The 24,845-nt window shown below is 41.4% G+C and overlaps 1 protein-coding gene across 2 annotated transcripts in view; it reads right to left on the bottom strand.

The window, feature by feature from the left end:
• Positions 1-24,845, bottom strand: part of RPRD1B (regulation of nuclear pre-mRNA domain containing 1B) — a 461,056-nt gene that overhangs the window by 129,589 nt on the left and 306,622 nt on the right. The window lies entirely within an intron of this gene.

Raw genomic sequence — 24,845 nt, 5'->3', positions numbered from 1 at the left:
TGATTTGGATATAGCGCGTATACATTCCACGTCAGCAACATCCAATTCACAGATTAGTTTTGTCACACAAAATATGGCTTGTAAAGAATGCAACTAATGGACATTCTTCCCAAAAATTCATTAACCTCAATACTAAGCTTATAAAATGCAAATAATAAAAGCTTTTTACTAATACGCCTGTATCAGTTGTGTACCTGCCACGTATGCTAATATTGTGCACTGGCTGCTAGCACATCACAGACCATTAGCAGGAGGTCTCTGCCAGCCACTGAGCATAGGTAGGAGATACACAACTTTCATGGATGTGCAAATCACATAACATAACAATATATTCATTTAAATTGAAACGGCTTCCACTTCATATTTTTTCCAGACGATAAAACGCCTTTGTGTTTAAATGCTGCTCTTTCCTATGAATAATAAAAACAACTTTGGGTACACTGTTCCTTTAAACTAATACCATTCTCTGTCACGTAGATAAAAATCTTTAAAATGTGTTAAAAATATGATTTTGCATTAAAAAAAAAGTCAAGTTAATCCTGTTTGTTTTGATTTTGAAACTAAAAGGAAGTGTAGGACAGACAATAGCTGACTGATAAGGAAACCCTCCACAGCTCTATTTATGGACATGCCCCATAAGCATAAAACACACCTTGTTTAAGCGCAAAAATATCCATTTTTTTTTTTAAACATATACTATACATTAAAAGCACTCTTACATGCAACAAAAATAAAATATTACTTCAAATTAACCAAACGTCCTATCCTTTGAAATAAGGTGTATATATATCTAAATTGTAAGACTCATTTCTGATCTTACTCATGTGAATTTGGCCATGAAAATAATATTTATGAGAATGCTTCAGTATTTGCCTGTTGTGACTACAGTCAGGTGAAGTTACTCACCTTTGTGTGATGAGAAGCAAATGGTATAAGAGAATAGATAAAACACACACTTGTCTCTTTTTACACAATCTAAAGCAATACTTATTTATTTCAGGTTTATCATATAGCATTCAATTACACAACTTACAAACCATCATCTCATATTTAACCCCTTCAAAAGACAATCAAGGTTAGGGATTAATGGGAAGTTGGGTGGGCGATTCATTAAAATAATAAAAATACAGAAACTAGATCAGAAACATCTGGAAAAGTTGTCCAACATAATTCACATATAACAGGAAATGACGGCTTTCCCTATTATAACAGTTTAATGGGAAGGGGAGCGGAGACATGGAACATATTTTTTCTAAAGCAGAGTAGTTAGGTTGGGTATTAGGTATATGAATGTGCACACAGCGCTATGTATTATGCTGGGGCAGTGCAGAGCTCTTGGGAACAGATATGCAGCTTGATGACATGACAAATGATGGGAATGTGAGATGGAGAGTAGGAGCTAGGTCACCAGAGATATGTGACTAATTATGGAAATATTTCAAAGAACAAACAAGAGGGAATTGGTCTCTTGGGTTCAGGCTCATTTGGTCACAATAAGCAAAAACATATTTTGCAACACCCAAAACAAAGATGACAGAAGGAAGGTAAAATTCACATAGTATTTTTTTTTCAAAGTAGTATGACAATAGCACTGGGGGAAAAGAAATACAATTATTTTTCCCCTCCCACAACTGAGTGACAGGCAGAAGGATGCTATGGATCCCAGGGTGATAAAGAGCTGCTGGATATTAAAGGGCATGGTACTCAAATTGTTTATTTCATGAAAATGAAAGAGCAGTGGTTAACATGTTTAAATAAAAAGCTATTAAATGTTTTGTGTAACTAAAGGTTAGTGCATGATCATGTAGAACTCTGCTCATTGGCTGATAACAAACTCACACTTAAAAAACAAAACAAAATTTATGCTTACCTGATAAATTTCTCTCTTGTGGTGTATCCAGTCCACGGGTTCATCCATTACTTGTGGGATATTCTCCTTCCCAAAAGGAAGTTGCAAGAGGACACCCACAGCAGAGTTGTCTATATAGCTCCTCCCCTAACTGCCACCCCCAGTCATTCGACCGAAGACTAGCAAGAAAAAAAGGAGAAACTATAGGGTGACAAGGCGGGCCGTGGACTGGATACACCACAAGAGAAAGAAATTTATCAGGTAAGCATAAAATTTTGTTTTCTCTTGTGGGATACCAATACCAAAGCTTTAGGACACGGATGAAGGGAGGGACAAGGCAGGAACTTAAACGGAAGGCACCACTGCCTGCAAGACCTTTCTCCCAAAAATTGCCTCCGAGGAAGCAGTATCAAATATGTAGAATTTAGAAAAAGTATGAAGCGAAGACCAAGTCGCCGCCTTACAAATCTGTTCAACAGAGGCCTCATTTTTAAAAGCCTATGTGGAAGCTAGTAGCTTGTAAATAAAACTTTAAAGCACGAACCACGTCAAGATTGTGTAATAGACGTTCCTTCCTTTGAAGGATTAGGACACAGTGACGGAACAACAATCTCCTGATTGATATTCTTATTAGATACCACCTTAGGAAGAAACCCAGGTTTGGTACGCAAAACTACCTTATCTGCATGGAAGATCAGACAAGGGGAATCACACTGTAAGGCAAATAACTCTGAAACTCTTCGAGCCGAAGAGATAGCTACCAAAAACAGAAATTTCCAAGATAAAAGCTAGATATCTATGGAATGCAGAGGTTCAAACGGAACCCCTTGAAGAACTTTAAGAACTAAATTTAAACTCCATGGTGGAGCAACAGGTTTAAACACAGGCTTGATTCTAACTAAAGCTTGACAAAACGCCTGAACGTCTGGAACATCTGCCAGACGCTTGTGCATTAGAATAGACAGAGCAGAAATCTGTCCCTTTAAGGAACTAGCTGACAATCCCTTCTCCAATCCTTCTTGGAGAAAGGATAATATCCTAGGAATCCTGACTTTACTCCATGAGTAACCCTTGGATTCACACCAATGAAGATATTTACACCATATCTTATGATAGATTTTCCTGGTGACAGGCTTTCGAGCCTGAATTAAGGTATCAATGACCGACTCGGATTAACCACGTTTTGATAAAATCAAGCGTTCAATCTCCAAGCAGTCAGTCGCAGATAAATGGTGGGAACACATAAGCCAGGCTGAAGGACCAGGGCACTGCTAGAGCATCTATCAGCGCTGCCTGGGGATCCCTTGACCTGGACCCGTAACATGGAAGCTTGGCGTTCTGACGAGACGCCATCAGATCCAGTTCTGGTTTGCCCCATAGTTGAATCAGCTGGGCAAATACCTCCGGATGGAGCTCCCACTCCCCCGGTTGAAAAGTCTGCCGACTTAGAAAATCCGCCTCCCAGTTCTCTACTCCTGGGATATGGATAGCTGAGAGATGGCAAGAGTGAACCTCTGCCCATAGAATTATCTTTGAAACCTCCAACATTGCCAGGGGGCTTCTTGTTCCCCCCTGATGGTTGATATAGGCTACAGTCGTGATATTGTCCGACTGAAATCTGATGAACCTGACCGCAACTAGTTGAGGCCAAGCCTGAAGAGCATTGAATATCGCTCTCAGTTCCAGAATGTTTATCGGAAGGAGGGCTTCCTCCTGAGTCCACAAACCCTGAGCCTTCAGGGAGTTCCAGACCGCGCCCCAGCCCAGAAGGCTGGCATCTGTCGTCACTATAGTCCACTCTGGCCTGCGGAAACTCATTCCCCTGGACAGATGGACCCGAGATAACCACCAGAGAAGAGAATCCCTGGTCTCTTGATCCAGATTTAGCAGAGGGGACAAATCTGTGTAATCCCCATTCCACTGATTGAGCATGCAAAGTTGCAGTGGTCTGAGATGTAGGCGGGCAAACGGAACTATGTCCATTGCCGCTACAATTAGGCCGATTACTTCCATACACTGAGCCACTGACGGAGAAGTGGAATGAAGAGCACGGCAGGAAGTTAGAAGCTTTGATAACCTGACCTCTGTCCGAAAAATTTTCATTTCTACTGAATCTATCAGTGTTCCTAGGAAGGAAACTCTTGTGAGAGGGGAGAGAGAACTCTTTTCTTCGTTCACCTTCCACCCGTGAGACCTCAGAAAGGCCAGAACAATTTCCGTATGGGACTTGGCGATTTGAAAAGTAGACGCCTGTATCAGAATGTTGTCTAGGTAAGGAGCCACTGCTATGCCCTGTGGCCTTAGAACCGCCAGTAGGGACCCTAGAACCTTCGTAAAGATTCTTGGTGTCGTGGCTAACCCGAAGGGAAGAGCCACAAACTGGTAATGCCTGTCTAAGAAGGCAAACCTGAGGAACTGATGATGATCTCTGTGAATCGGAATGTGGAGATAAGCATCCTTTAAGTCCACGGTAGTCATATATTGACCCTCCTGGATCATAGGGAGGATGGTTCGGATAGTCTCCATCTTGAAGGATGGGACCCTGAGAAATTTGTATAGGATCTTGAGATCCAAGATTGGTCTGAAAGTTCCCTCTTTTTTGGGAACTATAAACAGATTTGAATAGAAGCCCTGCCCCTGTTCCTCCCTTGGAACTGGGTGGATCACTCCCATAACCAGTAGGTCTTGAACACAACGTAAGAATGCCTCTCTCTTTATCTGGTTTACAGATAATTGTGAGAGATGAAATCTCCCCTTTGGAGATGAAGCTTTGAAGTCCAGAGGATATCCCTGGGAAACAATCTCTAATGTCCAGGGATCCTGGACGTCTCTTGCCCAAGCCTGGGCGAAGAGAGAAAGTCTGCCCCCTACTAGATCCGGTCCCGGATCGGGGGCTACTCCTTCATGATGTCTTAGAGGCAGCCGCAGGTTTCTTGGCATGCTTCCCCTTGTTCCAAGCCTGGTTAGGTCTCCAGACTGGTTTGGACTGGGCGAAATTTCCCTCTTGTTTTGCATTAGAGGAAACTGAAGCTGCGCCACTCTTGAAGTTTCGAAAGGAACGAAAATTATTCTGTTTGGTCCTTAACTTATTGGACATATCCTGAGGAAGGGCGTGACCTTTTCCTCCAGTAATATCAGAAATGATCTCCTTCAGACCAGGCCCGAATAGGGTCTGTCCCTTGAAGGGGATGTTAAGAAGCTTAGACTTTGAAGTAACGTCTGCTGACCAGGACTTAAGCCATAGCACCCTACGCGCCAAAATGGCAAAACCTGAATTCTTAGCCGTTAGCTTGGCTAAATGAAAAATGGCGTCAGAAATAAAGGAGTTAGCTAACTTAAGAGCTTTAATCCTGTCTAGAATATCGTCTAGCGGGGTCTCTACCTGTAGAGCCTCCTCAAGAGACTCAATCCAAAAAGCCGCTGCAGCAGTAACTGGGGCAATGCATGCAAGAGGCTGGAGAATAAAACTTTGATGTATAAAAATTTTCTTAAGGAGACCCTCCAATTTTTTATCCATAGGATCTAGGAAAGCACAACTGTCCTCGACGGGGATAGTTGTACGCTTAGCTAGGGTAGAGACTGCTCCCTCCACCTTAGGAACCGTCTGCCACGAGTCCCGTATGGCGGCATCTATGGGAAACATCTTTTTGAAAGCAGGAGGGGGAGAGAACGGCACACCTGGTCTATCCCATTCCTTAGTAAAAATTTCCGAAAACCTCTTAGGGACTGGAAAAACATCAGTGTAAACAGGCACTGCAAAGTATTTGTCCATTTTACACCATTTCTCTGGAACCACAATGGGGTCACAGTCATCCAGAGTCGCTAAAACCTCCCTAAGCAATAAGCGGAGGTGTTCAAGCTTAAATTTAAACGCTGTCATTTCAGAATCGGACTGAAGTAACGCCTTCCCTGAGTCTGAAATGTCACCCACAGATAGAAGCTCACCTGCCTCGGCTTCTGAGTATTGTGAGGGTATATCGGACACAGGCATTAAAGCGTAAGAAAGCTCTGTATTAGTTCTAGCCCCAGAGCTGTCTCGCTTTCCTTGTAGCCCTGGCAGTTTGGAGAATACCTCTGAGAGGATAGCATTCATAACTGTCGCCATGTCCTGTAAGGTAAAAGAATTAGACGCGCTAGATGTACTTGGCGTCACTTGAGCGGGAGTTATAGGTTCTGACACATGGGGAGAGCTAGATGGCATAATCTCCCTCTTTTCAGTCAGAGAATCCCCTGGAGATAAATCTTTAAGCGCCATAATATGGTCTTTATAGTTTATAGAAATATCAGTACATTTGGTACACATTCTAAGAGGGGGTTCCACCATGACTTCAAAACATATTGAACAAGGAGTTTTCTCTATGTCAGACATGTTTAACAGACTAGTAATGAGACAAGCAAGCTTGGAAAACACTTTAATAAAGGTAAAGCAGCAATTAAACAAAAACGTTACTGTGCCTTTAAGAGAAAAAAACTAGCACTTAAACTGCAAAACAGTGTAAAAATACAGTAAAGTCTTTTAAATTTTTACAGTGTGTAAGGGACTAAAGCAACATTGCACCCACGTGCAAATGGATGATTAACCCCTTAGGCCCCAAACCGGATTGAAAAACGTTAAAAAAACGTTAAAAGTCAATTGAGCACCTTGCCACAGCTCTGCTGAGGCTCCTACCAGCCCTCAAATACGATTTTGTGCAGAAATAACTCCTTTGAAATGGTCCTCAGATGCCAGAGGAAACCTCTAGGGAAGCTGGATGTCTCAGTCTGAATTAAAACTGCAGTTAGAGTGCTAAAATAGGCCCCTCCCATCATGCACTGGATGTTAGAAGGGCCTTAAGAAAATACTCCTAGGAGTATCTGACTAGCCATGTGGAAACTAGGCCCCAAATAAAGACTTATCTCCCTCAGAGAAAAAACTTCCTATTTATGAAATCATGTAAACGTTTTGTCACTAAGTAATATGAATATTAACATGAGTATTGCCCTGTTTTGTAAGCATGATCCCAGTCGCTGTTAAATCACTGCATCAGGCTTACCTCAAATACACAAGGCTCTGTCAGCATTTTCTAGAACTTATTCATCTCTCTATAAATAAAAATACTGAACATACCTCAAAGCAGGTAATCTGCAGACCGTTCCCCCAACTGAAGTTTTCCCATATTCTTCAGTTATGTGTGAGAAGAGCAATGGACCTTAGTTACAAACCGCTAAGATCATCAAACCTCTAGGCAGAATTCTTCTTCTAATTTCTGCCTGAGAGTAAAACAGTACAACGCCGGTACCGTTTAAAAATAAACTTTTGATTGAAGGTAAAACTACACTAAGTCACCACATATCTCTTGATACTTCCTTTCTTGTCGAGAGTTGCAAGAGAATGACTGGGAGTGGCAGTTAGGGGAGGAGCTATATAGACAGCTCTGCTGTGGGTGTCCTCTTGCAACTTCCTTTTGGGAAGGAGAATATCCCACAAGTAATGGATGAACTCGTGGACGGGATACACCTTACAAGAGAAAGTTGGTTTTATTCAGCACAGGAACATCTATTCTAAAAAAACGAATCATGTCACTTTATGTGTGTCCCTCCCACAATGGCACTTACTAATGGGAACTACTGGACATTAAGCTTTGGTTTTGCCCTGTACGGAAACACAAAGACAGATGTAAGCTTTCAAATTTTATCTGTTCCTCACTAAAGAGTATCTGCACCACTGCAGAGCATTGCTGGACAATACAAGTAAATGTTTAGTTAATTGGGTCAGAGGCAGTTGCTCCTACGTATAATGTCTTTGAATAACCCTACCTTTTGTGCATGATGCTATAAGGATATTGATAAATGGTACTCCATTTTCAAATTTGAAGTTCTCATAAATCATTACAAACAGGTCTTCTAATTAATTTTCACAAATCTGCTTATTTTTGTTTCCATATTTACGTGAAGACACCTGTTCTATGCATCTTATTTTTTACATTTATCCAATCAAAATGTAGGAATTCAGATTTCTGAAATTAACACTGAAATGGCAGGAAACCTAATGTATTAAGCTTCAAAAGGATAGGAATACAGTTTGTCAGAACACAAAAAAAGCCTGGTTGAGAAATAGGATTTTGAATGGCTAATTCCAAGAATAGAATTTACAACATAGCTGTCACTACCTTACAAGATGACTGTTGGGGAATAGTGAAGTACTGATTTTTTTAGTTATATGAATGATTTCACTGTATTGGTTCAAGAAGATAAATAGCAGACCTTTTAGAGAACCACTCTGTCACAATTAATCAGAAGCTTAAAGCTCTGAGCTGTAAATGTTTTTACAATTCATCTCAAAACCATAAGCAAATAATCCCTTGCACGGGAAAAAAACATAATTTATGTAAGAACTTACCTGATAAATTCATTTATTTCATATTAGCAAGAGTCCATGAGCTAGTGACGTATGGGATATACATTCCTACCAGGAGGGGCAAAGTTTCCCAAACCTCAAAATGCCTATAAATACACCCCTCACCACACCCACAATTCAGTTTAACGAATAGCCAAGAAGTGGGGTGATAAGAAAGGAGCGAAAACATAAAAAAAATAAGGAATTGGAATAATTGTGCTTTATACAAAAAAACATAACCACCGCAAAAAGGGTGGGCCTCATGGACTCTTGCTAATATGAAAGAAATGAATTTATCAGGTAAGTTCTTACATAAATTATGTTTTCTTTCATGTAATTAGCAAGAGTCCATGAGCTAGTGACGTATGGGATAATAATTACCCAAGATGTGGAACTTCCACGCAAGAGTCACTAGAGAGGGAGGGATAAAATAAAGACAGCCAATTCCGCTGAAAAATAATCCACAACCCAAAATAAAAGTTTTAATCTTAATAATGAAAAAAACTGAAAGTATAAGCAGAAGAATCAAACTGAAGTACTTTTCTACCAAAAATTGCTTCAGAGGAAGAGAAAACATCAAAATGGTAGAATTTAGTAAAAGTATGCAAAGATTCACAAGAAAGAGCAGATAACTCAGAAACTCTTCTAGCAGAAGAGATGGCCAAAAGGAACAGAACTTTCCAAAAAAGTAATTTAATATACAGAGAATGCATAGGTTCAAACGGAGGAGCTTGTAAAGCCCTCAGAACCAAATTAAGACTCCAAGGAGGAGAAATTGACTTAATGACAGGTTTTATACGAACCAAAGCCTGTACAAAACAATGAATATCAGGAAGATTAGCAATCTTTCTGTGAAAAAGAACAGAAAGAGCAGAAATTCGTCCTTTCAAGGAACTTGCAGACAAACCTTTATCCAAACCATCCTGAAGAAATGGTAAAATTCTAGGAATTCTGAAAGAATGCCAGGAGAATTTATGAGAAGAACACCAAGAGATGCAAGTCTTCCAGACTCGATAATAAATCTTCCTAGACACAGATTTACGAGCCTGTAACATAGTATTAATTACTGAGTCAGAGAAACCTCTATGACTAAGAATCAAGCGTTCAATCTCCATACCTTCAAATTTAATGATTTGAGATCCTGATGGAAAAAAGGGCCTTGAGATAGAAGGTCTGGTCTTAACGGAAGAGTCCAAGGTTGGCAAGTGGCCATCAGAATGAGATCCGCATACCAAAACCTGTGAGGCCATGCTGGAGCCACCAGCAGTACAAACGAACGTTCCATTAGAATTTTGAAAATCACTTTTGGAAGAAGAACTAGAGGCGGAAAGATATAGGCAGGATGATAATTCCAGGGAAGCGACAACGCGTCCACTGCCTCCGCCTGAGGATCCCTGGATCTGGACAGATACCTGGGAAGTTTCTTGTTTAGATGAGAAGCCATCAGATCTATTTCTGGAAGTCCCCAGATTTGAACAATCTGAAGAAATACCTCTGGGTGAAGAGACCATTTGCCCGGATGTAACGTCTGGCGACTGAGATAATCCGCTTCCCAATTGTCTACACCTGGGATGTGAACCGCAGAGATTAGACAGGAGCTGGATTCCGCCAATACAAGTATCCGAGATACTTCTTTCATAGCCTGAATACTGTGAGTCCCCCCTTGATGATTGACATATGCCACGGTTGTGACATTGTCTGTCTGAAAACAAATGAACGATTCTCTCTTCAGAAGAGGCCAGAACTGAAGAGCTCTGAAAATCGCACAGAGTTCCAAAATGTTGATTGGTAATCTCGCCTCCTGAGATTCCCAAACCCCCTGCGCTGTCAGAGATCCCCATACAGCTCCCCAACCTGTCAGACTCGCATCTGTTGAGATCACAGTCCAGGTTGGACGAACAAAAGAAGCCCCTTGGACTAAACGATGGTGATCTATCCACCATGTCAGAGAGTGTCGAACATTTGGATTTAAGGATATTAATTGTGATATCTTTGTATAATCCTTGCACCACTGGTTCAGCATACAAAGCTGAAGAGGTCGCATGTGAAAACGAGCAAAGGGGATCGCGTCCGATGCAGCAGTCATGAGACCTAGAATTTCCATGCACAAAGCTACCGAAGGGAATGATTGAGACTGAAGGTTTTGACAAGCTGAAACCAATTTCAGACGTCTCTTTTCTGTTAGAGACAAGGTCATGGACTCTGAATCTATTTGGAAACCTAAAAAGGTTACTCTTGTCTGAGGAATCAAGGAACTCTTTGGTAAATTGATCCTCCAACCATGTCTTTGCAGAAACGACACAAGTCGATTCGTATGAGATTCTGCAGAATGTGAAGACCGAGCAAGTACCAAGATATCGTCCAAATAAGGAAATACCGCAATACCCTGTTCTCTGATTACAGATAGAAGGGCACCGATAATCTTTGAAAAGATCCTTGGAGCTGTTGCTAGGCTAAACGGAAGGGCCACAAACTGGTAATGCTTGTCTAGAAAAGAGAATCTCAGAAACTGAAAGTGATCTGGATGAATCGGAATATGAAGATATGCATCCTGTAAATCTATTGTGGACATATAATGCCCTTGCTGAACAAAAGGCAGAATAGTCCTTATAGTTACCATTTTGTATGTTGGTATCTTTACATAACGATTCAATATCTTTAGATCCAGAACTGATCTGAAGGAATTCTCCTTCTTTTGTACAATGAAGAGATTTGAGTAAAACCCCAGACCCTGTTCCAGAACTGGAACTGGCACAATTACTCCAGCCAACTCTAGATCTGAAACACATTTCAGAAATGCCTGAGCCTTCACTGGGTTAATTGGAATGCGAGAGAGAAAAAATCTTCTCGCAGGCGGCCTTACCTTGAAACCTATTCTGTACCCTTGTGAAACAATGTTCTGAATCCAAAGACTGTGAATCGAATTGATCCAAATGTCTTTGAAAAATTGTAACCTGCCCCCTACCAGCTGTGCTGGAATGAGGGCCGCACCTTCATGTGGATTTGGGAGCTGTCTTTGACTTTCTAAAAGGCTTTCCTTTAGGGGAAGGGTCAGGCTTCTGTTCCTTATTCTGACGAAAGGAACGAAAACGATTAGCAGCCCTGTATTTACCTTTAGATTTGTTGTCCTGAGGCAAAAAAGTTCCTTTCCCCCCAGTAACAGTTGAAATAATAGAATCCAACTGAGAACCAAATAATTTATTACCTTGGAAAGAAAGAGAAAGCAAAGTTGACTTAGAACACATATCTGCATTCCAAGTTTTAAGCCATAAAGCTCTTCTGGCTAAAATAAAGACATATACCTGACATCAATTCTAATGATGTCAAAGATGGCATCACAAATAAAGTTATTAGCATGTTGAAGAAGTTTAACAATGCTATGAGTATTATGGTCTGACACTTGTTGCGCTAAAGCCTCCAACCAGAAAGTGGAAGCGGCAGCAACATCAGCCAAAGAAATAGCAGGTCTAAGAAGATTACCTGAACATAAATAAGCTCTCCTTAGAAAGGATTCAATCTTACTATCTAAAGGATCCTTAAAGGAAGTATTATCCGCCGTAGGAATAGTAGTACGTTTAGCAAGAGTAGAGATAGCCCCATCAACTTTAGGGATTTTGTCCCAAAACTTTAATCTGTCAGATGGCACAGGATACAATTTCTTAAACCTTTGAGAAGGAGAAAATGTAGTACCCAGATTATTCCATTCCCTAGAAATTACTTCAGAAATAGCATCAGGGACAGGAAAAACTTCTGGAATAACTATAGGAGGTTTAAAAACCGAATTTAAACGCTTAGTAGATTTAGTATCAAGAGGACTAGACTCCTCCATATCTAATGCGATTAAAACTTCTTTAAGTAAAGATCGAATAAATTCCATTTTAAATAAATATGAAGATTTATCAGTGTCAATATCTGAGACAGAATCTTCTGAACCAGATAAATCCTCATCAGAAACAGACAAATCAAAATGATGACGGTCATTTAAAAATTCATCTGAAATATGAGAAGTTTTAAAAGACCGTTTACATTTACTGGAAGGAGGAACAACAGACAGAGCCTTCCTAATAGATTTAGAAACAAATTATTTTATATTAACAGGAACATCCTGAGCATTAGATGTTGAGGGAACAACAACAGGTAATGGAATATTACTAATGGAAATACTATCTGCATTAGCAAGTTTATCATGACATTCATCACAAACTACAGCCGGAGGAACAGTTACCACAAGTTTACAACAAATGCACTTAACTTTGGTAGAACCAGCATCAGGCAGCGTCTTTCCAGAAGTAGATTCTGATCCAGGGTCAATATGAGACATCTTGCAATATGTAAAAGAAAAAACAACATATAAAGCAAAATTTATCAAATTCCTTAAATGACAGTTTCAGGAATGGGAAAAAATGCCAATGAACAAGCCTCTAGCAACCAGAAGCAATGAAAAAAGAGACTGAAATAATGTGAAAAAAAAAAGGTGGAGACAAAAATGACGCTTACATTTTTTGGCGCCAAAAATGACACCCACATTATTGGCGTTAAGTACAACGCCTAAGTTTTTTGGCGCTAAGAATGACGCCACATCCGGTGACGCCGACATATATTTAGAACTTTACATATAAAGTGCCCAACCATAGCTTAGAGTGTCACAAAAAATAAGACTTACTTACCCCAGGACACTCATCTACATATAGTAGATCGCCAAACCAGTACTGAAACGAGAATCAGTAGAGGTAATGGTATATAAGAGTATATCGTCGATCTGAAAAGGGAGGTTAGAGATGAATCTCTACGACCGATAACAGAGAACCTATGAAATAGATTCCGTAGAAGGAGACCATTGAATTCAAATAGGCAATACTCTCTTCACATCCCTCTAACATTCACTGCACTCAGAGGAAAACCGGGCTCCAGCCTGCTGCGAAACGCATATCAACGTAGAATCTAGCACAAACTTACTTCACCACCTCCACGGGAGGCAAAGTTTGTAAAACTGAATTGTGGGTGTGGTGAGGGGTGTATTTATAGGCATTTTGAGGTTTGGGAAACTTTGCCCCTCCTGGTAGGAATGTATATCCCATACGTCACTAGCTCATGGACTCTTGCTAATTACATGAAAGAAACTTGAGTACCTCCTCCATATTTTTTTATTGTTGTTGTCCAATAACGGAGTTGAGGAGTGAAATTTTAGTGTTGGCAAAGTAATCATTTGCTAAGTAATTTCTCTTGCAAGAGAGTATGAGACTTGCAATGTGCCAGACATTATGAGACTTGCAATGTGCCAGACATTGGGAACAGTTATTTATTTTTAATAGGACTTAAAGAGTTCTAAGACCACATCTCATAAAGAATTCACTTGCCTGTACATCAAAAATACCCAAGGCACAGTTCTACGAACCAACATGTCCAATGTGACGTAAGAGATTCCCAAGGTTCTGACCCTCATACCAGCTATGAATGAACAATATTAACCAACCCTAAGACCATGAAAGGAAACATATCATATTTTAAAGCATAAAGGAACACTTCTAATTGTTTTCTATATTGCTTCTAAAAGATGGTATTTTAACTCCTTCACTTCAAACAGGGGACACAACAGGGACTTATTACAGAGCTGCCACTTACAGGAATTGTATAAGGAAATACTCTCTGCCAAAAACCCTTTCAGTCACATAAATATAATAAAGACTGATACATTGAAGTTGTAAGGAATCTATCCAGTAGTAAAGAGAACTTGAAATCAGCCTTCCCCAAACACAAATAAACAAAAGGAATACAAAGGAAGAAGCAGAGAGGGGTTCCTGCTCAAAAGCTTGTATGAAGGATCTGTCTTTAAGAGGTGACTAAATATTAAAGGACAAATACTGTAGAATTGCATAATAAAAAGACAATAGAATAATATATTTCCTCCCTCATTGTGAAATATTCCCCATCCCGTCTTCTTCGATCAATCTCTGACCTACGTCTCTCCACTCCTGTTATCTCGACGTCCCACTCCCGTCTCCAAGACTTCTCACGTGCTGCTCCTGTCCTCTGGAACTCTTTACCGCTCCATAAGACTGTCTCCAACCTTGTATAGCTTCAGACGCTCTTTGAAAACCCACCTATTCAGAGAGGCGTACCATCTCTCCTCCTCTCATCCTAACCAAACTAATACATGAACTGCCTGACTCACTGCTGCAACTAAAACCGATGTAACAAGCTACCCCAACCTTATGTCTCTGCACTCTAAACCTGCAGACTGTGAGCTCTCCGGAGCAGGGCCCTCTTCCTCCTGTACTAGATTTATTTAGTTTTGTTATGTTCTGTATTTTATCACAAGTCATTGTATACCCCTATCATTGTACCAAGTACTACGGAATTTGGCGGCGCTATACAAATAAATTATAATAATAAAATATAAGCAATATACTTTAATTATTTATTGTGTCCCCTTTTCCTGTATTTCAATTGTGAAATTGGGAGCTTTTGATTTCCTGTTAGAAATTGAAGTGTAGTACACTGTTATATGTTATAATCATGAAAGAAAAAAATGTGGATTTAATGTCTCTTTAACACTCTAAAATCAATTGGATCAAGTTCAAGCCTTCCGCTGTTCAAATACTGCATCAGCTACAAATTTTTGTTGTACACAAGTTACAGGTGTGTGGTGCCATTAAATCATGCAGCATGTACTTTTTCAGCAGTGCCCTCTCTGTTTGCAGACCGGCTTTGCTTTGAGGTCTGCCAAGGCCCACTGCTCCCTGTGGGCTGAGCACTTATTTCAATACCAAAACATTCTGCTACAGAGAATATATGAGTGGGCTGAATTAGTTTCCCGTCTGCTAGCAGCTGAAGCAATTCTGCCAAATTTTTGGTTATGGTGTACTAAATTCTCTTGGCAACATGTTAGAAGGTCACAAAGTAAAATGTGCGTCAGGAAAAAAAATATATAAATGCAAACCAACACATCCATACTTTAGACCTAAATCTGCTCAAATGTGCTACCCACATACAACATAGCAGAAATGTTTTTCTATTCAAACCGAAAAATTTGACTCTCAATGTTCAAGAAATGACACCGATTTACTTCCACACTTAATCACACACCAGAGAGCCGCTATATTTATTTATTTTGAAATGTATGGCGGGCAGATTAAAAAATAAAAATAAAAAGTGTGAATACAGTATATTATGTAGCTAAAATATGTTACTATTTCTGATATAACACAACTGTTTTTAATATCAGACTCCATTAGATGCTTAATGCTGTAGTGAAAGGGGATGGATACTTTATAAATATCTCACCTTTTTAGACCCCATAGGGTATACTTATAGGATAACAGACTCCTTTAGGTGGCATGTGATATACACTTTGCCTATTTATTTTTATTTTTTTGTGGTGGTTGGGGGTGCAGCAGTAGTACACTGCTGCTCCTTAGGCAAACTAGGTATGTTTTGTTGTTTTTGTTTAAAAAAAGAAAAAAGAAGACATAAAACCCACATTTTTTATTCATTATTTAGAAAGAGCAACTTTCCAATTGACTTATATTATAACATTTGCTTCATTCTCTTGTTATCCTTTGCTGACAGATACCAAGAGAAGAAGGATTATTTGAAAACAGAAGTGAATTTAAAAAGAAAATTTATGCTTACCTGATGAATTTATTTCTTTTTTGACACAATGAGTCCATGGATCATCTTAATTACTAATGGGATATTCACCTCCTGGTCAGCAGGAGGTGGAAAAGAGCACCACAGCAAAGCTGTTAAATAGCTCCTCCCTTCCCTCCCACTCCAGTCATTCGACCGAAGTTAAGGATAGAATGGAAAAACCAAGGTGCAGAGGTGTCTGAAGTTTATAATAACCAACAAACTGTCTTACAAGAACAGGGCGAGCCGTGGACTCATTGTGTCAAAAAAACAGAATTTATGTTTACCTGATAAATTACTTTCTCCAACGGTGTGTCCGGTCCACGGCGTCATCCTTACTTGTGGGATATTCTCTTCCCCAACAGGAAATGGCAAAGAGCCCAGCAAAGCTGGTCACATGAACCCTCCTAGGCTCCGCCTTCCCCAGTCATTCGACCGACGTAAAGGAGGAATATTTGCATAGGAGAAACCATATGATACCGTGGTGACTGTAGTTAAAGAAAATAAATTATCAGACCTGATTAAAAAACCAGGGCGGGCCGTGGACCGGACACACCGTTGGAGAAAGTAATTTATCAGGTAAACATAAATTCTGTTTTCTCCAACATAGGTGTGTCCGGTCTACGGCGTCATCCTTACTTGTGGGAACCAATACCAAAGCTTTAGGACACGGATGAAGGGAGGGAGCAAATCAGGTCACCTAGATGGAAGGCACCACGGCTTGCAAAACCTTTCTCCCAAAAATAGCCTCAGAAGAAGCAAAAGTATCAAACTTGTAAAATTTAGTAAAAGTGTGCAGTGAAGACCAAGTCGCTGCCTTACATATCTGATCAACAGAAGCCTCGTTCTTGAAGGCCCATGTGGAAGCCACAGCCCTAGTGGAATGAGCTGTGATTCTTTCAGGAGGCTGCCGTCCGGCAGTCTCGTAAGCCAATCTGATGATGCTTTTAAGCCAAAAAGAGAGAGAGGTAGAAGTTGCTTTTTGACCTCTCCTTTTACCAGAATAAACAACAAACAAGGAAGATGTTTGTCTAAAATCCTTTGTAGCATCCTAATAGAATTTTAGAGCACGAACTTCATCCAAATTGTGCAACAAACGTTCCTTCTTTGAAACTGGATTCGGACACAAAGAAGGCACGACTATCTCCTGGTTAATGTTTTTGTTAGAAACAACTTTCGGAAGAAAACCAGGTTTAGTACGCAAAACCACCTTATCTGCATGGAACACCAGATAAGGAGGAGAACACTGCAGAGCAGATAATTCTGAAACTCTTCTAGCAGAAGAAATTGCAACCAAAAACAAAACTTTCCAAGATAATAACTTAATATCAACGGAATGTAAGGGTTCAAACGGAACCCCCTGAAGAACTGAAAGAACTAAATTGAGACTCCAAGGAGGAGTCAAAGGTTTGTAAACAGGCTTGATTCTAACCAGAGCCTGAACAAAGGCTTGAACATCTGGCACAGCTGCCAGCTTTTTGTGAAGTAACACAGACAAGGCAGAAATCTGTCCCTTCAAAGAACTTGCAGATAATCCTTTCTCTAAACCTTCTTGAAGAAAGGATAGAATCTTAGGAATTTTTATCTTGTCCCAAGGGAATCCTTTAGATTCACACCAACAGATATATTTTTTCCATATATTGTGGTAGATTTTTCTAGTTACAGGCTTTCTGGCCTGAACAAGAGTATCAATGACAGAATCTGAGAACCCTCGCTTTGATAAGATCAAGCGTTCAATCTCCAAGCAGTCAGTTGGAGTGAGACCAGATTCGGATGTTCGAACGGACCTTGAACAAGAAGGTCTCGTCTCAAAGGTAGCTTCCATGGTGGAGCCGATGACATATTCACCAGGTCTGCATACCAAGTCCTGCGTGGCCACGCAGGAGCTATCAAGATCACCGATGCCCTCTCCTGATTGATCCTGGCTACCAGCCTGGGGATGAGAGGAAACGGCGGGAATACATAAGCTAGTTTGAAGGTCCAAGGTGCTACTAGTGCATCTACTAGAGTCGCCTTGGGATCCCTGGATCTGGACCCGTAGCAAGGAACCTTGAAGTTCTGACGAGAGGCCATCAGATCCATGTCTGGAATGCCCCACAATTGAGTAATTTGGGCAAAGATTTCCGGATGGAGTTCCCACTCCCCCGGATGAAATGTCTGACGACTCAGAAAATCCGCTTCCCAATTTTCCACTCCTGGGATGTGGATTGCAGACAAGTGGCAGGAGTGAGTCTCCGCCCATTGAATGATTTTGGTCACTTCTTCCATCGCCAGGGAACTCCTTGTTCCCCCCTGATGGTTGATGTACGCAACAGTCGTCATGATGTCTGATTGAAACCGTATGAACTTGGCCTTTGCTAGCTGAGGCCAAGCCTTGAGAGCATTGAATACCGCTCTCAGTTCCAGAATATTTATCGGAAGAAGAGATTCTTCCCGAGACCAAAGACCCTGAGCTTTCAGGGGTCCCCAGACCGCGCCCCATCCCACCAGACTGGCGTCGGTCGTGACAATGACCCACTCTGGTCTGCGGAAGCTCATCCCCTGTGACAGGTTGTCCAGGGACAGCCACCAACGGAGTGAATCTCTGGTCCTCTGATCTACTTGTATCGTCGGAGACAAGTCTGTATAGTCCCCATTCCACTGACTGAGCATGCACAGTTGTAATGGTCTTAGATGAATTCGCGCAAAAGGAACTATGTCCATTGCCGCTACCATCAAACCTATTACTTCCATGCACTGCGCTATGGAAGGAAGAGGAACAGAATGAAGTATTTGACAAGAGTTTAGAAGTTTTGATTTTCTGGCCTCTGTCAGAAAAATCCTCATTTCTAAGGAGTCTATTATTGTTCCCAAGAAGGGAACCCTTGTTGACGGAGATAGAGAACTTTTTTCTACGTTCACTTTCCACCCGTGAGATCTGAGAAAGGCCAGGACAATGTCCGTGTGAGCCTTTGCTTGAGGAAGGGACGACGCTTGAATCAGAATGTCGTCCAAGTAAGGTACTACTGCAATGCCCCTTGGTCTTAGCACCGCTAGAAGGGACCCTAGTACCTTTGTGAAAATCCTTGGAGCAGTGGCTAATCCGAACGGAAGTGCCACAAACTGGTAATGCTTGTCCAGGAATGCGAACCTTAGGAACCGATGATGTTCCTTGTGGATAGGAATATGTAGATACGCATCCTTTAAATCCACCGTGGTCATGAATTGACCTTCCTGGATGGAAGGAAGAATTGTTCGAATGGTTTCCATTTTGAACGATGGAACCTTGAGAAACTTGTTTAGGATCTTGAGATCTAAGATTGGTCTGAATGTTCACTCTTTTTTGGGAACTACGAACAGATTGGAGTAGAACCCCATCCCTTGTTCTCCTAATGGAACAGGATGAATCACTCCCATCTTTAACAGGTCTTCTACACAATGTAAGAATGCCTGTTTTTTTATGTGGTCTGAAGACAATTGAGACCTGTGGAACCTCCCCCTTGGGGGAAGCCCCTTGAATTCCAGAAGATAACCTTGGGAGACTATTTCTAGTGCCCAAGGATCCAGAACATCTCTTGCCCAAGCCTGAGCGAAGAGAGAGAGTCTGCCCCCCACCAGATCCGGTCCCGGATCGGGGGCCAACATCTCATGCTGTCTTGGTAGCAGTGGCAGGTTTCTTGGCCTGCTTTCCTTTGTTCCAGCCTTGCATTGGTCTCCAGGCTGGCTTGGCTTGAGAAGTATTACCCTCTTGCTTAGAGGACGTAGCGCTTGGGGCTGGTCCGTTTCTGCGAAAGGGACGAAAATTAGGTTTATTTTTGGCCTTGAAAGACCTATCCTGAGGAAGGGCGTGGCCCTTGCCCCCAGTGATATCAGAGATAATCTCTTTCAAGTCAGGGCCAAACAGCGTTTTCCCCTTGAAAGGAATGTTAAGCAATTTGTTCTTGGAAGACGCATCCGCTGACCAAGATTTTAACCAAAGCGCTCTGCGCGCCACAATAGCAAAACCAGAATTTTTCGCCGCTAACCTAGCCAATTGCAAAGTGGCGTCTAGGGTGAAAGAATTAGCCAATTTGAGAGCATGAATTCTGTCCATAATCTCCTCATAAGAAGAAGAATTATTATTGAGCGCCTTTTCTAGCTCATCGAACCAGAAACACGCTGCTGTAGTGACAGGAACAATGCATGAAATTGGTTGTAGAAGGTAACCTTGCTGAACAAACATCTTTTTAAGCAAACCTTCTAATTTTTTATCCATAGGATCTTTGAAAGCACAACTATCTTCTATGGGTATAGTGGTGCGTTTGTTTAGAGTAGAAACCGCCCCCTCGACCTTAGGGACTGTCTGCCATAAGTCCTTTCTGGGGTCGACCATAGGAAACAATTTTTTAAATATGGGGGGAGGGACGAAAGGTATACCAGGCCTTTCCCATTCTTTATTTACAATGTCCGCCACCCGCTTGGGTATAGGAAAAGCTTCGGGGGGCCCCGGGACCTCTAGGAACTTGTCCATTTTACATAGTTTCTCTGGAATGACCAAATTCTCGCAATCATCCAGAGTGGATAACACCTCCTTAAGCAGAGCGCGGAGATGTTCCAATTTAAATTTAAATGTAATCACATCAGGTTCAGCTTGTTGAGAAATTTTCCCTGAATCTGAAATTTCTCCCTCAGACAAAACCTCCCTGGCCCCCTCAGACTGGTGTAGGGGCCCTTCAGAACCAATATCATCAGCGTCCTCATGCTCTTCAGTATTTTCTAAAACAGAGCAGTCGCGCTTTCGCTGATAAGTGGGCATTTTGGCTAAAATGTTTTTGATAGAATTATCCATTACAGCCGTTAATTGTTGCATAGTAAGGAGTATTGGCGCGCTAGATGTACTAGGGGCCTCCTGTGTGGGCAAGACTGGTGTAGACGAAGGAGGGGATGATGCAGTACCATGCTTACTCCCCTCACTTGAGGAATCATCTTGGGCATCATTTTCTCTAAATTTTGTGTCACATAAATCACATCTATTTAAATGAGAAGGAACCTTGGCTTCCCCACATTCAGAACACAGTCTATCTGGTAGTTCAGACATGTTAAACAGGCAAAAACTTGATAACAAAGTACAAAAAACGTTTTAAAATAAACCGTTACTGTCACTTTAAATTTTAAACTGAACACACTTTATTACTGCAATTGCGAAAAAGTATGAAGGAATTGTTCAAAATTCACCAAAATTTCACCACAGTGTCTTAAAGCCTTAAAAGTATTGCACACCAAATTTGGAAGCTTTAACCCTTAAAATAACAGAACCGGAGCCGTTTTTATATTTAACCGCTTTACAGTCCCTGGTATCTGCTTTGCTGAGACCCAACCAAGCCCAAAGGGGAATACGATACCAAATGACGCCTTCAGAAAGTCTTTTCTATGTATCAGAGCTCCTCACACATGCATCTGCATGCCATGCTTCTCAAAAACAAGTGCGCAATAGAGGCGCGAAAATGAGACTCTGCCTATGATTAGGGAAAGCCCCTAGAGAATAAGGTGTCCAATACAGTGCCTGCCGGTTATTTTACAAAATTCCCAAGATTAAAATAATTCCTCAAGGCTATGGAGTATAAAATATGTTTATATATAAATCGATTTAGCCCAGAAAATGTCTACAGTCTTAAAAAGCCCTTGTGAAGCCCTTTTATTTTTTTCTTTCTGTAATAAAAATGGCTTACCGGATCCCATAGGGAAAATGACAGCTTCCAGCATTACATCGTCTTGTTAGAATGTGTCATACCTCAAGCAGCAAAAGTCTGCTCACTGTTCCCCCAACTGAAGTTAATTCCTCTCAACAGTCCTGTGTGGAAACAGCCATCGATTTTAGTAACGGTTGCTAAAATCATTTTCCTCTTACAAACAGAAATCTTCATCTCTTTTCTGTTTCAGAGTAAATAGTACATACCAGCACTATTTTAAAATAACAAACTCTTGATTGAATAATAAAAACTACAGTTAAACACTAAAAAACTCTAAGCCATCTCCGTGGAGATGTTGCCTGTACAACGGCAAAGAGAATGACTGGGGAAGGCGGAGCCTAGGAGGGATCATGTGACCAGCTTTGCTGGGCTCTTTGCCATTTCCTGTTGGGGAAGAGAATATCCCACAAGTAAGGATGACGCCGTGGACCGGACACACCTATGTTGGAGAAATAAATGTATCAGGCACGTCCACGGATCATCTTAATTACTAATGGGATTCAATACCCAAGCTAGAGTACACAGATGATGTGAGGGAGGGACAAGACAGGGAACCTAAACGGAAGGCACCACTGCTTGAAGAACCTTTCTCCGAAAAGCGGCCTTAGCCGAGGCAAAAGAGTCAAAAGTGTAGAATTTTGAAAAAATGTGAAAGGAAGACCAAGTTGCAGCCTTGCAAATCTGTTCCACGGAAGCTTCATTTTTGAATGCCCATGAGGAAGCAATAGCCCTTGTGGAATGAGCTGTAACTCTCTCAGGAGGCTGCTGTCCAGCAGTCTCATCTGCAAAACGTATGATACTCTTCAGCCAGAAAGAAAGAGAAGTAGACGTAGCTTTCACCCTTTAGAGAATTTGTCGATTATCCTTTCTCCAAACCCTCTTGGAGAAAAAAACAAAATTCTAGGGATCCTAACTCTACTCCATGAGTAGCCCTTGGATTCACACCAATAGAGATAATTACACCAAATCATATGGTAAATCTTTCTAGTTACAGGCTTATGAGCCTGAATCATGGTCTCTATGACCGAGTCAGAAAACCCCTGCTTGGATAAAATTAAGCATTCAATCTCCAAGCAGTCAGCTTCAGAGAAACTATATTAGGATGAAGGAAGGGTCCTTGAAGTAGAAGATCCATCCTCAACTGACGTTTCCAAGGTGGCAGAGTTGACATGTCCACCAGATCCGCATAGCAAATCCTGCGAGGCCAAGTTGGTGCAACGAGCATCCCTGAGGTCCTCTCCTGCTTGATTCAAGCAATGACTCTAGGAAGAAGAGCCAACGGAAGAAATATGTATGCTAAACTGAAGATCCAAGGTGGCACCATGGCAACTTCAGTACCAACTGAGGGTCCCTGAACCTTGACCCTAGCCTCGGAAGCTTGGCATTCTGCCGAGATGCTATGAGATTGAATTTCGGCTGACCACATATGAGAATTAGACTGGAAAACACTTCCGGATGGAATTCCCACTCCCCCAGATGAAAAATCTGCCTCCCAGTTGTCCACCCCTGGGATGAGGATCGCCGAAAGACAGCAAAAGTGGGCTTCCGCCCCCAGAATTATTTAGGTTACCTCTATCATCAAAGAAACTCCTCATTCCTCCCTGATGATAGATGTAAGTCACTGAAGAAATGTCCGACTGAAACTTGATAAACTGGAACCGGGCTAACTGGGGCCAGGCCAGAGAAACATTGAAGATCGCTCTAAGCTCCAGAATGATTATGGTTAGAACAGACTGAGTCCAGACTCCCTGAGTCTTTAGGGAGCCCTAGACTGCTCCCCATCCTAGAAGCTGGCATCTGTTGTCAATCACCCAGGAAGGACTGTGAAGCAGGTTCTCTGGAAGAGATGATCCAAAGACAACCCCCCCTGAAAGAGAATCCCTTGTCTCCTGCTCCCGTATTATTTGAGGAGACAAGTCCGCATAATCTCCTGTACTGAGCCACTGATAGCCAAGGAGAGGACAGCAGAACTAAATTAGAATCAAAATCTTTAAATTCCTGACGTCTGTCAGAAAAAACTACATTGGTAGGAAATTTTAATGTTCCTAAACAATATACCCTTGAGTTTGGAACTACGCAGCTCCTTTTCCAAATTAACCTTCCAACCAAGATATCGCAGGACGGAAGATCACAATGTCGATAGGAATCTTGCTTGTTGAAAAGATGGTGCCTGGACCAAGATGACGTCCAGATAGGGCGCCGCTGCAATGTCCTTTAACCGAAGCACCGCCAACAGTGAAGGGGAAGAGCCCCAAATAGGAAGTGTTTGACTAGAAAGGCAAACCTTAAAAACTTGTTATCATCCTTGAGAATAGGAATATGTAGGAACACGTCCTTTAATTCAATTCTATTGTTGTCATGAATTGACCTTCTTGGGCCCAAGGAAGAATGGAACAAATAATTTCCATCTTGATAAAACTCACAAATAAAATTAGACTGACGGTTCCCTCTTGGGAACCATGAACAGAACGGAATAGAAACCCAGACCTCATTCCTGCCTTGGAACAGAAACTATCACTCCCAGGTCGGAGAAGTTCCATACAAGTGTAAAAAATGCCATTCCTTCTGTCTGGACTGCAGAAAATCTTGAAGGCAGAACCTGCCCCTGGGAGGAAAAATATTAAACTCCAGTTGCAACTTGTTGGAACGAAGTAGGAAGCCTGTCCCCCACAAGATCCGGTCTCGGATCGGAGGTGGGCCTCCATGAAGGCTTGGACTGCTCCCGCTTGGAAGAAGGAATCAAAGGATTTTCCTTAAAATTTGAAAGGAAAGAAAATTACTCTGATGGCCGCTTTATATTTCCGTAATATCATAGCTATCACCGTGAAATCAGGCCCAAAAAAGGTCCTTCCCTTGTAAGGATTACCAAAAATTTAGATTTAAATGAGACATCTGCAAACCAGGATCTTAAACCTAAGGCACTGCGGGTCATTATAGTAAGTCTGAAATCTTGACTCCCGCTGAAGGCAAGCATCTGTAGAAAAAAGGATGGATAACTTCAATGCCCCTATCCAGTCCTGGATATTTTTGAGGGGAGTGTCTGTCCCTAGAGATAGACAACACATTAATCCATTATGTTTCCACACTAGTGATACTACCACTGCAGGTAGTCACTGTAAACCTTAGTGTACTACTTTCTTTTACCCCCTAGGGAACCGGTTGCCAAGACTCCTCCATCGAGTCTGACATAGGAAGCGTCCATTAAAGTTAGGAAATGGAGAAAAAAGGGGTACCCTATCTTTCTGGTACCAACAATACTTGTTTAGTTTTACTGTACTAATTA

Source organism: Bombina bombina, chromosome 1 (assembly GCF_027579735.1).
Source record: "Bombina bombina isolate aBomBom1 chromosome 1, aBomBom1.pri, whole genome shotgun sequence".
Lineage (NCBI taxonomy): Eukaryota > Metazoa > Chordata > Amphibia > Anura > Bombinatoridae > Bombina > Bombina bombina.
Note: the sequence above shows the minus strand (reverse complement) of the source record. Positions and strands in the feature narration are given on the sequence as shown.